Raw genomic sequence first — 5,000 nt, forward strand, 5'->3', positions numbered from 1 at the left:
AATTTCAGTTTATGCCCGAATCTTGCCCACTGTGGGAAAACCATTATCCATCTTGCATGCTTAGAGAGTTTTCTAATCGGGGTTTTGGCAACATTTTAGATTATCTGTGTTAACCTCGACCCACCCGTGCACGCTTAAAACAGCATTTTAAGCTATTATTTATAACTTGTCGTTTTTTTTTCTCCAAAGATGAATAAACTGAGTTTTTTATCTCAATGTTGGATTCCCCGGACTCATGAAAATACCACATAAGGGCTGTATTGTTTTTCGTAGGCTTTCCCTAAATCTCTTCAACAGCAAAACGTAGAAGACTGGATTAAAGCAAGCTGAGGTCTTTGCAAACATTGCTGGTACGATTGAAAGGTAAGGAGTCATTCGTTTTGGTTTCCATAAAAAAACATACAACGAAACAGTGGCATAAGGCGTCCATACAAACAAGAAACAAATAGACATAATGAATGCCAGACGTGCGACCTTTTTTTGAGACTGAATGGACTCTTGAGTTGGAAAAGCTTTTTCTCCCCGTAAGTCACGAGCATTTTGAGTCATCTTCTTTACGTTTCGGAAAATCTTGCAGTAAGACGTTATCATAATGAGTATTGGGACAAAAAAGAACAACGAGAAAATGCAGTATACGAATGCCCTGTAAAGTAAATCATCTGACTGCCAATGGAACGTACAATGGACAACATCGGGTACATACGCTGACCAACCGAACAGCGGGAAAGAACTCCACATAAGAGCGAAGCCCCAAAGTGCGGTTATGACAAGATGAAGAGTTTTGGCCTTAGTCCATGAGGTTGTAGAGTACTGTATAACTAACGCTCTTTCGATGGCAAAGGTCGCATGATGTAGAATTATACCAAAAGACAGAAAAACTGTAATAAATCCGTACCAAGAACAGGCAAAGCCAGATAAACCACGTGAGCTTAGAGACGCATTGGCAATAACTCCTACGGGATACGCTAGAACGGCGTGTAACCAATCACCAACCGTAATGCTTAGGATAAGCTTGTTGGATGGAACCCGAAGTCTGGGGTCCTTGAAGAATGTTAAGAGCACAGGCGTGTTGAGCCCAATGGCTATTATAGCTAACAGCGCGTAAACGCCGGCAATGATAAACCGTGTCTGCGTACTGATGCTTTCTGTATGTTGCAGTTCTTCACTCTTGTTCTGAGCTTCCGGCATTCTGGAGAAAAAAACGGCACAAAACAGGTCAGAGTTTGTTCGTTTGGTGGTTGTTTGATGCGGGCAATCTTCCTGGGGGGCGGGAGGGTCGGGAAGTGGATTCCATTCCAGCTGGGCTCAGAATCGGGGTCTTTAAATTATTGAACGGAAAGGAAAGGAACTTTATTTAAGTGCTTAGTTTTCTAGCGCTGGAACACTAATTGGGGACACTGTAAACTCAGAAGTCCATGTTGGTGTACAAAATAATAGCAAATTAAGGCTCATGTTTTGCATTATAGAGCGGTTTTCAAATGAGTGTGGTAAAACCAAAAAGCAAAGTAACTGACTTTCGCCAATCAAAAAGGACGGAGACAATCCAGTAAACCAATCAGTATTCAAAGTTACTACACGTGGCCGACACAAAGCACGGGAAAACGTTGAAAAAGTGGCCCGAAAACTTTGAACCAATCACTGAGTGAAGTAGATGCAAAACCAAAGAAATTATATATCTAATTACTTTCGACACTCAATTGAAAACCGCTCTAATAGAATCAAATTCCCAAAAGACTTTTTGCTCTTTTGTTCTGTGCACCAACATAGCTACTGTGACTTCAGGTGAAACCTTCCTATAGGAGCATGCAAAGATAAAAAAGAGTGAATCTCGACTCCATTAAAAAAATTGAAATTAAAATTAATGCGCGGAAACACGTTTTCTGCGCAAGCAGTTTCTTTTCGATGATGAGCTCCCGTTTCGATGTATTTAATTATCATTTTTGTCGCGGTCAAGGCTTTCTCAATTTATTTAAATCCACACCGGTGCTACGAACCAAGAGAGACGTATTGTAAGCTCAAAGGTTTTTGAAAATCAGTCATTTCCAGATCCAACAAATTGGCTTACTTCATAGCACGAAACGCCTTTTGTCTTAAAATGTAAAATAATCAGTTACTTAAAATTTACTAAGAATCAAACATCATAATGTAAAGTAACCATGTCTTCTTTCCTTCAAAGTCTTAATCCTCATAGAAAGCATGCAAGGATCATCGTCAGACACCGATTCAAGGATGCAGGATTAATAGATAGTTACTCCGGAAGTAATCACAAATTTAAAAGGAAGTAAACATCCCTAAAACTAAGAACTAAAATTCCTTTTGAGAAAATTGGATGAAAACTTAGGATGAACCTTAGTACGGTTTCTGCCTGTGGAACATTTTTCAGCAAATCACTTATAATGGTTGGCGTAGACGGAATGATAAAACTGACAAGCACTCGTCAATTTGCATGACAGATGACGAAAGCATTTGTCCAGACAGCGTCGGCGGAGACTCACCCTTTCCCTTCCAAGATCTAAAAGTTCATTCACCAAACTAATACTATTGATTTCTTTCCTGTCTGGTCATGAGAATTTGAATTTATATCAAGAAAAATATCCCCTAGCTGATAATATTCTTCACTCAATACCTGTCTACCTGACAGTATGTTGAAGTTTTTGGGGGAATTTAGATTCTGATCACAGCTGGGAGTCAAAGGGTCAAAAACTCAACTATAAGGATTAACATGGAAATTTGTGTATAAAGCGGTTTTCAATTGAGTGTCGAAAGTAATTAGGGAATTGCTTTGGTTTTGTATTACTTCACTCAGTGATTGGTTCAAAGTTCTCGCTCCACTTTTTCAACCAATCAGAAGTGAAACCAAAACCAATCGTGGCTCGCGCGTGCACATTTTCCCGCGCTTTGTGTCGGCTACGCGTAATTACTTCGAGGTTTGATTGGTTTACCGGATTGTCTCCTTCCTTTTTGAGTGGCCAAAGTAATTACTTTGGTTTTGGTTTTACGACAATCGATTGAAACTCGTTCTATGAAGTTGCCGTATCAATATAAAAACAATTAAGAGCTCTATCTGAAAAACGTAAATATTTGAACTTTAAATAAAAGCAGTTGTGAAGAAGTCTTAAGTGGTAACAATACAAAAACCCGAGGAATAAAGGCTTGAACGCTTTGAATTTTGCAGGCTTTCCTTTAATTGCTTTTCAAGGTCAACCTCGTTGCCAGGATCTGAGAACGAGGTTGTATGTTCATGACGTACTGCGGGGAAAGAATAGAAATACGCACTCGACGTTTTCCATTTTAAAGACTATTTCTGATGTATAATTTTTTTGGTACATTTTTCTACATCGTGTTGTTAACTGCTTTTAAAAATTGATTTGGCATTGCTCAAGTATTAAGGGCCTGGTCGCAATCATGATAGCAGAGTATTTTTTCGACGTTTCTCCGCGAAGTGTGACAGTTTTTGACAGACGCGTGATGATAAACATGTGAATGGTTCTGAAACTGTATACAAAAAACCAACAGTATAGAAAAGTAAATGTACAATATTTGTTCGACGTTTGGTGCGTTTTTTGTTCAATAACATGCAAAGTTTGATAATAAGTCGCTGCTATTTCACTCTTGTACTTTTGAAACAAAGATAGAAAGGGGAAGATTCCCTGTTGAATGCTCAAGTCAAAACCAGAGGAGGTTGGACAGCAGCGCGCAAGGCGTCATGGGAAAGTTTTATTTTTCAGTCAGCGCAGTTGCCTCCAGACTTCAAGGGAAACACATCTCTTCGTTGTCACATGGACATCATTGATAGACAGGACGCAGAGTCAACTTTGTTTGAGAGCTCCAGTTGCATCTTCTTACATTGCTGTGACATGCTAAATTTATTTACTTTCTCTGTTCCAAGCCTGCCCTTTTTGATGATCAATGGGCTTTTTGCCCATTTCAGTTTCGAGAAAAAATTCCTTTGGAAAGGTCAAGACGAATCTGCATTTTGCCTCTGATCGAGGAAATTAGATGGACTGAGCGAGGAAATTAGATCCTCTGAAGTCGGCGTCAGTTCTATTAAAACCCAGTGTTGATTTTGCCCGGGGGGGAAGGTACTTCCTATTAATGGACTAATGGGGATATGCCGCTGGATGGGGTCACATTTTCACGTTTGGATTGATTATAATGGGGTTGCATTTTCAATAGAGCCCCCGACAGGGTTACTAGAATGGGGTCGCAAATTGTCAGGATTTTGGGGGTGGGAAAATTCTGGCTAGTGGGATTTAAAAATGGAAAGATTCGCGGTAAAAAATATTGTTACAGAAAGAACTGTAGCGCTGTCGATTTCACATTTACTAGGCGCATTACATTCCGTTTTAAAACTACAATTCAAAGGCTTTATGTAAGGTTTATGCATAAATAGAAAGTGACTAAGTTGGGGTCGCTAAAATTACATTTATCCAAAAGTGACTAAGATGGGGTCTACAATTGGCCACAAAATAGGCTATAAAGGGGAAGGGGTTCTGAGAGGCTAGCGGCACATACCCAGCGAAAATTGACCCAATTAACCCCACCCCCCCCCCCCCCCAGGGGGATTTTGTGTGTATTTGAGGCTTGAGCCGTCGTCATTCTAAAATGTGTGAGTACAGATTTTCCTTGCTTAGTGCACAACACGTTTACATATCATTCTTCTCATGTTGTAGTTTGACTCTCAAGAAAGCGACGAGGAGAGCATCCCCCTCAGAAACAGCCATTGCTCAACTGCCTCGAGCTCCAAAGGAAACTTTGCCAGTTGCTCCATTGTTAGATGTTGACGGGATGCATCTGTTCGTCTTTCCCAGAAACGGCTGGCCATGGAATATTTTTCGGTCAAACATAAAAAGGGGGGAGGGGGGGAAGAGTGAGTTAAAAGAATGACAAAGAGGAAAATTAGGACGTTCATGAAGAAGGAAATATGTTTTATTGTTTGTCACATAATGGACTGGAAAACTGTAAATAGTCTGTCCTCAAAAATATAATTTTAGTTCACC

Source organism: Montipora foliosa, chromosome 10 (assembly GCF_036669935.1).
Source record: "Montipora foliosa isolate CH-2021 chromosome 10, ASM3666993v2, whole genome shotgun sequence".
Classification (NCBI taxonomy): domain Eukaryota; kingdom Metazoa; phylum Cnidaria; class Anthozoa; order Scleractinia; family Acroporidae; genus Montipora; species Montipora foliosa.